Genomic DNA, 10,469 nt, shown 5'->3' with positions numbered 1-10,469 from the left:
TTAGGTTTAACAATCACTCAGTACAACTGCTTCTTAGAACAGATCACTGCTGAAGGAAAACCCCAAACTGCGGTGAGTGTGTTAATGCACAACTGTTGTGTTGTTTCATGGTCGAATTAACAAGTGTGACTAAATTTAACTTGCTAAATACTTATATATTTACCAACACTGTCACTTAGAAATCATGCTTCTGATCACATATTGTGTATTAATCATTCATTTTTAGTCATTCTTACCTACTTCCTCTTTCCATACTGCTGGTTGAGCAAGTTCTACGTCCTTCTGAGTGGATGATGGTCTACATTTATGAAATTGGGGGGTGGTGAAGGTGGATGTTGGGTGTACGAAGCTGTGTTTCTGTGGTACAGTCAGCAAAAACACTCTTTCTTTACTTTTTTCCAACTCATTTGGTCATTTGTTCCTACACTTAAATACAAGTAAGAAGACTATTTCCTAAAGTACCGCCCCACCAGTGGCAGGACGTATTGCAGTGTGGCAGCATGCGGCAGGTGTGCGGAGCTGGTCGTGTGGTTAGGTGGGCATAAAACACCTGGTAGGTTAGGAGATGTGGTCTGGCTAAGATAGCATAGTAAAGAAACAACTGTGCTGTTGACCGACCACCCCTAGCGTGGATTTGTCGTAGTGTGTGCTTGCTCAGATTGCTATGACTACTGATGGCTAAGGGACAACAATCAATGAATTACTAGTACTTAATACAGAAGTGAATAACGGAAGACTGAAAGCTGTATAAAAGGCAAGAACCAGGGTAAAACACTTGACGATTTCATAAATCCTGAGCTTCATGTGACCTTTCCCTCCTGAAAATTCACTTCCACTCACTGCAAGCTCTAGTCAGAAAATCCCTGTTCCAATAAGAAGGCCCAACTGATATCAACTGCAGTAATATAACACTTGAATTTCCCGGACCCTAAATCTCACGATTAAGCAGCTACAAGTCTAAACTTGCTGCAAGCAAAATGTTGGACCAAGGTCTTGCTCTCAACCTGAGACTGAGGAATGAATGTGAACTTGTGGGTCTAAATGTGAAACAGGATGTTGGTGGGAAACTTTCAGGTACATCTGCGAAGAGGGCTTCCAGGGAAATAAATTATCAATATCAGGTGATTAAAGGTTAAACCTTGCTATACAGGGGGAAATCCTCCAGACAAAAAGAGTGGATTGTGAATAATGACTCTTTCCTGGTTCAGTCTTCCTGTAATCTTTGTTTACTTTACGCACAGCCTGCTTCGTACTGAGGCTGCGGTTCAGCCACACTCTGATCCTGGTCAGACCAGCAGCGACATTTTCAGTATTTGTAACCAAAGGGACATTTTTCTCTCTGAGAACAACAAACATACAGCCCTGACCATGTAAAACCCCTCTCACACATGTGTTTTGTTATGTAAATGTTGCGCTAATGTCAGAGTAATTCACATCATACCTGAACACAGCACAGGTTTGAGCTGAATCCTGTTGTATCAACGTAAAATCCACTGCAGTAAAAGGTCAAATACACAAAGAGAGATTAAATTAACAGATTTTCTGACTCATTAAGAACATCTATCACTTAATTATCATCTTTTACACACAAAGAAAATCAGATGGAATGAACCAGGAAACACTTTACGTGCAGCAAGAATAATCTAGTCATTCTCTGCTTTTGCACAGTCAGACATCACATCTGATAAATTATGATGATGATTTAACATTTTCTGGTGAAAAGAGGAGGTGTTCTCTCTATTTATCTTTAGGCCCGACACAAAAACACAGAAGTTTTTGGCTTTTACTCTCTAACTACTTCAAACTGACCTCTTCATATTATTACAGAGGAAAGCCGAGCACGCTCTCTGTGGATTGTCACATGGAACGGAATGATAGCCAATCAGGAAGCAGCTGACTGAAGACAGAAGCACAACAAACAAGAGACGTCGTCGTCCGCCATGTTTGTTTCCTCTAAAGTCGTGTTAAACCGCACAAGATTTTGAGTTTTGAGAGTTCAGAGTCTGGTTGTTGGTGGTGAATCTGTTAGTGTGTGGTCTTCTCATTGCACATCACACACTATAAGGACAACATTTTAAAAATCTTCTAGTGTGTGCCAGGCTTTAGAGAAAGATCCTGGTCTGGTTTAATACAGAGAACAACCTCTGGACTCGGACTCTGGTCTCTCATTAACTTTCATCTCTGCCCCTGTTAATGATGCTTCATTCAGAAACTACATTTCCAGTTTAAATACACAAGTTTGAAAGTTGACATTTGCACGACCAGCTGTGAGAGCAGCTTGTCTTCTGTAGATTTACTGTTTATTGTTTTTCTGTCGTCTGCTCGAATGTTGATTCTCCAATAAAATGTAAAAAAGCAGCATGTGGTGCAACCCTGCTGATTCAGAAAACCACATGAACCTTCTACTTTAAATTTGTATAAGTATAAAAAGAAATGGTCGTGTAAATATCTCTGACTGCACTTTGGCCTGTGAGCATCTGATGCAGGGAGCGGTGATTTAATCAGAAATTGGTTGTAAACCAAATGTATGTGAAACACTGTGTGCTGAGACGTAGGGAGGGAAGTTGGACTGCAGACAGGAACTGTCTATATACAGCTCTACAGCACATCTGGCAGGTAAGTGGATTTACAGAAATTCACATAAAACACGTTCTCACAAAACCCACAGCCCCATACTGTTTCCTACCTTCATAAATCTACTAATGCAAACTGTATTTACCTCCGCTCTCAGCCGTAAACTTCCATGACATCAGCTCTCGGCCCAGCCCCTGAAAACACAGCAGAGAGATTAACACACACACACTTTAATATGCGTGATCAATCAGATGGATCTGGCGCTGGGCCCTGACTTAATATGTCAAAATAACACAACCACTGAGTTATTTAATGAGGCTTCAACACACCCTCAGAGATTCATTAAATGTTAATGTCAGTAAATAACAGAAGAATAAACGCTGATGTTCATTCTGACAGCAGAAAACAGCGATGTACTGTACTATCAAACCTCAATTAAAAACCCAGTTTTAATTCTGCAAACCCTCCAGAGACATTTGGCTCTATTTGAAGGTTAAAGCTCAGGGAGCAGGTGCTTTTACGTTCAAATCCACTTCTGTGAGTTTAATGATGGAAAAAAGGTCGCAGTGCCAGGAGCGTGAAGGTTCAGGGTTGTACTTTAGCGGGGTACACGAATCCCTCCTCCTGATCAAAGTCATCAGGTCTGATTAGGTGATGGTTGTAAAGATGATCTTGCCAGATTTTCCCGTGGTGTGAGGTGTGTTCAGATTGTCACATGAAACAGAACGATGGCCAATCAGGAAGTGAGCTGACTGAAGACGGAAGCACAACAAACAAGAGACATGGCAACACGACCGCCATCTCCACAGCTTCACTTACTAGCAGAGATGCTTGCACCGTGTTGGCAGTGGTTCCTTTTATTAAAAACGTTTGCAGTGCGTTTTCAGGAAAACAAAAATCAAAAGAGGTGTGGTGTTCCAATTCTCTGAAGGCTGATTTTTATAGAAATTAAACGTAAGCAACTGCTGCCTGACGGCTGACAATGACGAATCTATTTACAATTTAAGCAGAACGATCAGCTCGTCACTAATGATTCCTTGAATGCAGCAGGAACAGTTTGAGAGCAGGCTGATGAACATACAGTGTGTGATTCAACATGTTAAAGTTCTGAGGAACTGAAAGTGATAGGAGTCCAAGGGCTGTTGGACAATAGCTGCTGTCTGACAGGAAACAAAGCCAGAAACAATCTGTCGTCCAGATACATCCGACATACCCTGAGGTCAGCCAAACTGAGGCCTGTTGCCCAACAAAATTAATTGGTAATGTGTTGCTCCCTGTCATATGAGGTATGTAGAGCTTTAGACACACTGAGAACATTAGGAAACACTTGCAGCTCTGATTCTTTGTTTACTGTTGGTCGATGATAAATTTGGGTTTAATCAGAGTTCAAACAATGAAAGCTTCTATTCTACAGCAGACTTTTTTCTTGTCTTCACTGTCCGTGGTTCTGGCCACAAATCTTAAAAACACACATAGACATCGAATTTCATTCTTTTTAAAAAGGCACAGTCATTTCCCAAAACAGCTGCTTTTGTTAGTGACTATTTTCTGTGGTGGATTAAGATGGCTGACACAGTCTCAGCTGCTCATAGCTGTTGGGCTAACTCAGGGGAGCCTGTATCTACCAATGGATGCTGATTAAATGAATAGAAATAGGCTAATACCTGCTAAACCAAACTATAATCTATAGCATCAGAGTTGAGCTAACTAGCATCATTATTGCTAGCCTCTTAAACTGTCAATAAAATGGTGTTAGCTAGCTTGCATTAAGATATCTGATTTAGCAGCTAGCCCATTATAGCTACCTCTTAAATTGTCAATGAATTTGTTAGCTAGCTTACATTGAGCATCTCTAGCAGCTCTAGCTCTAGCAGCTAGCTAGCTAGCTACTATATAGACACATTTTAAGTTGAGTTGCAAATTTTCAGTTTATTCCCACATATTACCATTAATTTACATGGAAAATTCCAACTTGGAATGGAAAATTCCTGGAATTTTGCAACCCACCGTCATCAGTCAGTGACATGTTGTTAGGGTCTGCCATCAGCCTCTTAGTGAATAATTTCCACCTGGTGAGAATTGTTGGTTGTGTAACACTCCTAGGAATGTCATCTGTATCAGTCCTAACCCTGGTTACTACAGTGACCAAACAGTTTAGATCGAATTTGACCGCTGAGTCACGACTGTGAATCTACATGAAAACGAAAACTCAGCTGTTCTCTGTGATAATGTGGGGATGAATAACAGCAGATATAAGTACATTTATTTCCAGAAAAAAAGGCCTTTGATACGTACCACATGAAATCAGAGATGACGTAGAGCTCAGAGCTGCTGGAGGACACAGGGAAAATAAATCACCATCACAGTGTTTTAAGATCAGAACTGTGGTACAAAGGACAAAACAATAAATCAGGTGTTGAGTCCTCAGGATATTTAACATAAGTTTAAAAGTTTCATACTGAGAGGACACAACAATCCTCCTTATCTTAACATTAACCAAGTGAGTGTGGTGTAGTTTAATCCAAATATTTGTGGTCTGGTGTTTTCAATAAAAACAAACTTGGTTGACACAGAGCAGAAACAGTCACTCTCACAGGGAAAGAAAATCCACACAACACAACCAACAACAGCTCATTTTCCAACACAAACAACTTAAAAAAATCACAAAGCACTGTGTCCCAGCCGGGTTCACCAATGTTTAGTGTCCCCTGGAAACACTTGCACTTGCGGGAAGTCTGTGTTGTTAGCAGCATGTGTTGTTAAACTGATTCAAATATTTTCCTAATTTCTTTGTGCTTTCTGAAGTTGCAGAGAATTGATCTCTTTCAGCCACCATACTCATAGCTCTGCTGGATTTACTGAAGCATACAGTCAGACTACAACATACGGTATATATTTACAAAAACACTACAGAAAACATTTTACAATTGAAACTGGATAAATGAATAGAAACAGGCTAACACCTGCTAAATCAAACTCTAACCTACAGTCTTGTATGAGAACAGAAAACTGGCAGAAGAAACAGCATCAAAGTCGAGCTAACATCATGATAGCCTCTTAAACTGTTAATGAAATGGTGTTAGCTAGCTTACATTTAGCATATCTGATTTACCGGCTAGCTAGCTCCATGAGAGCTAGCCTCTTAAGCTGCTAATGGAATGGTGTTAGCTAGCTCACGGTTAGCATATCTAATTTACAAAAACACATCATATTTAATCATAAATGACATGTTTTTTCCTTCATAGTTATTTATATCATCTTTGACTCTTGTTTTGATAAGAATTAGTAACTATTTGACAGCTGGACATTTTATTTTGAAAAGCAACGATCGTTAAGTTACTTTAATTTGTAATATAACAAAGATAACTGATTTTTGTGTGTGCCAAACTTTTTGCACCGTTGAGAAAACAGAGGCAAGCTACTTTAATCTTTAAATAAACCGTGATAATGGCGGAGAACAGGTGAAGTCGTTTCATACCTGAGCAAAAGCTTCCGACCATAACACCGACTGGCAAACAGGCGCCACCGGGTCAGCCGACCATTTAAACACATCTGACCACAGACAGCCAATCACAGACCGCCGATCACAATCACGTTCCAAAACTGATGGTGTGTTCAAGTGCACGTAGAAACTGGGAAATTCCTGCTGATGTTGGTCTGGACTTTTTCTGGAACTTCCTCAGGTTAAAATAAACAAACAAACAAAATGAGATATTTACTGATTTAAATCACATTTATTACATTATTAGATTTGAAGTTTATAAAGTAAATATTTAAACTAACTTGGTTTTGTTTTTTTTTGTTTATGCAATTAAAACATCATGGTAAACACATATCCTCATTACATAATGTTTTTTTTTTTTTTTTTAGTATTTAATGTTGCATTGAAGAGAGAAAAGAAGCAAAATAATGCTTTTAAAAACCTGGAACTTTTTTGTTTTTTGTCTCAAAAAATCAGTCAGCTAATCAATTAATAGATTACTCACTTCAGGTAAGAGAGAAAAGAAACAATAATAAGAGCAGGTGAAGAAACACAAACCAAAAACAGTATAACAAGATGAAGATCTGACATGACCCAGCCCTCCACAACACTGTAGTACTTGTTGACAGAGACACTTGTTTTACTCTCTGAGCTGTCAGTGATAAATGACACGAGGCGTTTGATTTGCTGAACTGAAAGTGAGTGTTGAAGCCACAGAAGTACAAACTGACACTGTCATGGTGCACCACCCTCTCGACTTCTTACAAACCACACTGATACTCAGATCTTGTGCTGAGTAATCATCACATCAGCTGGATCGAGAGAAGTTTTGCACTGTAATGTCACAGGGAGGGAAGGTGGCAGTTTCAGAGTTTTCAAAGCTCTGTTTCTGGTGTAAAGCACCAACATTCAACATTCAACTCTGTTACAGGCCCTAAAACAACACAAATGACAGCTGAGAAAAGCAGATATGGACTGTACTTGTTATATTATTTACCCACCGGTTCCAAATTAGACTTGATTGACAGATATAGTTGTTTATCATCTGCATAATAATGGAAGTTTATGGAGGGATCCCTGATAATGTTGCCCAAAAGAAGCATATATAAGGTGAATAGAACTGGTCCAAGCACAGACTCTTGTGGAACTCCATGTCTAACTATTGCGTACACGTAGGAATTGTCTTGATTAGGTCATTTGTAACTTTCACAAGTGTCGTCTCTGTGCTATGATGCACCCTGAATCCTGACTGAAAATCCTCAAATGTTGTTGTTTTGCGACTGCTTTCTCCAGGATCTTAGAAAGAAAGGGGAGGTTAGATATACAGGTCTATAGTTGGCTAATGCTTTTTCAGAAGAGGTTCAATTACAACTACCTTGGATTAATACGGATACAGAACAGTGTCTGTTATGGAGGAGGAGTTGAAGGCAACTGGACTTCTTTAGGTTTCTAGAAGACATTTCACCTCTCACCTGAAATGGTTCCTCAGTTCTAGAGGCTGGTTGTTTGACCCCCATTCACACCTCGACCCATGTGATAGGCCAACGCCCCTCTGGACCACCTTCAAGAGGTTCAGTACCTGGGACTCCTCATCCAGTCTTTAGAACTGAGGAGCCTTTGGATGAAACAACCTCAAGAAACCAAAAAGTCCAGTTACCTTCAACTTTAGGACTTAAGACTTTGAAGAGACTCAAGTAAAAGGTTTGTTTTTTTAACAACATGCTGCTTTGTACAGTTTACTGACCCTGTGTGTGTTTGCGACATTGAACGTGACACACTACAAACTAATTTACTGTCAATGAGAAAGGACTCAGTCGTATTAAAAACCTGTTAACCTGGTGTGAAAAAGGCATGAGTGATTTCTAGGTCTCTTTTATCTGAAACAGTCACCACTACTTCTGATTCGTCATCTGTGATGTACATTCACACGCTTATCTCTCCTGAAACTACAACTGATGTCATCCTTCAAAACCAGTGCTTAGATCACACACTCACACAGAAATAAATACAGAATCAAGGGGGGAAAAAAAGAGGAATTAAACTCTCACAATGCATCACACACTCAATTCTCACACACTTTACACACCAAGAAGAGGAAGTTACACACACATAAACTTGTTTCACTATCCTGTGGGCGAATGTAAATGTACCATCACAACTGTAGGATTTCAACCCTCAAACAGCAGATTCAACCTTCAGTCTCTGTCCCCATAAGGGATATAAAACAAACCCACAACACACACACACTTGTTGCCCCCCTGTACTCCTCGTGGGAAAAGCCTCTGGTCGGTGGCAGCAGATCTTTATCAGCCCCGTCTTCCTCTTCCTCTTTTCTCACAGTGACTTGGCCATTGTGCTCTCAGCTCGCCTGTCAATCAGGAGAGATGACACACACTGTGATTAATTGATCGCTGTTTCACTACTGAGGTCGTATTCACAGGGTATTTGAATGCAGCAGCAGCAGCGGTGGAGGAGGTGGAGGAGGAGCTGCTGCAGCCTCGACTGAGGAACTGAGAGAACTCCTGTGGTATGAGATACGAGAAGGAGGACGTGGTGAGCTCATGTTTCACGAATGAATTTACAGTTACAGATGTCGGAGAATAAAAAGAAAAACCAACAAAATATCTCACAGAAGAGAAGCTGGAACCAGTTTTAAAGTGCTGATGAGAAACATTAATCATCTCATCATTTAGCTCCTTTCATTACCATTTCTGGGAGATCCTGCCCTCACAGGGGAACTCTGCAGTTTGTCCTCCTCTGGCATGTGTTTCCAGGTGTTTTCCAGATGTTTCTGCAGGAGAGGAAACAGAGTATAAGGCCTTTAGTGTCTCCAGAGGAAGCTGAGTGACATCATTAGCCGCTAATATAGTGCATTCCATTTACAACTGGGAGTGAAGTCCCCTACGAGTTCACAGCATTCCAGTTGCAAAAGTCGGAAAAACATCAAAGCTCTTTTGGAGTATAAACAAACAATGAGGAAAGCCTCAGCTGTTAACACTGGGATTTAACACAAATACTTCCATACCAGTTCTTAAAACACCATTACAATTTAACTTCATAAAAAAACGTAACGTTAGACTATGACCATGAATTGAATTGCCAACAACTGTTAGCAGTTCACTACTATTGATGTGAGTGACAGCCATCTTGAATTGTAATGGTGCGTTGGAATTTGGAATTTACGAGTTCCTAGTCTGAAGTTTCAGTTGGAACACCCCCTGGAGTCAAATTTCCAACTCAGAAAGTCGGAGCAACCCCACCAACCCCGACATCAGAATCCAAGATGGCTGCTCCTCATCAACAGCAGTGAACTCTCTGCTAATGTTCCTGTTTATAGCAGCTCAGTCTCATTGAACTGTTCAGGTTTTATCTGTGGACATGTTGCTACGCTGTTTGTAGAGCGCTGTTAGCAACTGCTGTTGCTAACAACGGCTAGTCTGAGATACGTTTGAAATGGTTCACCTTCTTGGCTTAATGTTTTTTTTTTCCCAAACAGTTAAATTTCAACAGCGTTGATAAAAGCAGCAACTATAAGACTCTGTGAGCCTCCATGTTTTTCCGACGTCTCAGGTGGAACTCTGTTAACTTGGAGGTGGCGTCACTCTGAGTTCTGAGTTCCGACCTCTGATGTAAATGGAACAACTTTCTTGGACTCTGGACTTTCTGAGTTCTAGTTGAAACTTCCAACTAGGAGCTCAGAAATTCCAACTCCCGAGTACAACTGGAACGCACCATTAGCGTAGCAGTGGTCATGGTGCATTGTGGGTGACATAGGCTGCAGGTTATGGGAAGAAGAACATGTGGGAAAAAAAGATGACATCTATGCCTCAGCTGCAGCCATTTTCTTTAAACTACTGATCAGGAGTGCGCTGCTATTTCAGTGGACTACTCCTTAATACAGCAGCTGCCTCTTTAATGACCTTAACGAACATTTTCACCTCTGCAGATGCTTCAGTTGGTTCAACACAGACTTTATATTTAAAAATAAATTCAGTCACAGCTGGTTTGCTTCCAAAACTTCCAGCACAGGACATTTTTCATTTGATATTTTCTTCAGTAAAATGATGTTTCTCAGTCTCCTCTCTTCTGCCTGAGGGGATCGTGTCTTGACTCCATCCACACAAACTTCCCTTGGACTCTCTCCAGGACACCTTTGCCATATTTCACAATTCATCCTCTGAGCGTGGCGGTGGGAGGTTTTTTTCTGTTGTAATGTGATGACTGCTGGAGGAGCTCAGGCGAGAGGTTATCTGCAGGAGCTGAGTGTCTGACAGGAGGAGGGAGGAGCAGCTTCCTCTGGCAGCCGATCTGCTGAACTCACATTCCTGGAAATCTAAAGTCATCTAAATTTAAAAAATGGAAAGAAAAAAAAACATCCAGAGAGCAGCAGTTTTTAACTTTAACACACGATCAC

At 40.6% G+C, this 10,469-nt stretch overlaps 1 long non-coding RNA gene across 1 annotated transcript; it reads right to left on the bottom strand.

Moving 5' to 3' along the window:
* Positions 1-1,732: 1,732 nt before the first annotated feature.
* LOC127139068 (uncharacterized) lies at positions 1,733-6,316 on the bottom strand. The gene is made up of 4 exons (XR_007808952.1): positions 6,053-6,316; positions 4,870-4,956; positions 2,720-2,768; positions 1,733-1,897 (listed from the first exon to the last, which is right to left on the bottom strand). It is a non-coding gene; the product is annotated as an uncharacterized LOC127139068 (long non-coding RNA).
* Between the last annotated feature and the right edge of the window lie 4,153 nt (positions 6,317-10,469).

This window comes from Lates calcarifer, linkage group LG21 (assembly GCF_001640805.2).
Source record: "Lates calcarifer isolate ASB-BC8 linkage group LG21, TLL_Latcal_v3, whole genome shotgun sequence".
Lineage (NCBI taxonomy): Eukaryota > Metazoa > Chordata > Actinopteri > Centropomidae > Lates > Lates calcarifer.
Note: the sequence above shows the minus strand (reverse complement) of the source record. Positions and strands in the feature narration are given on the sequence as shown.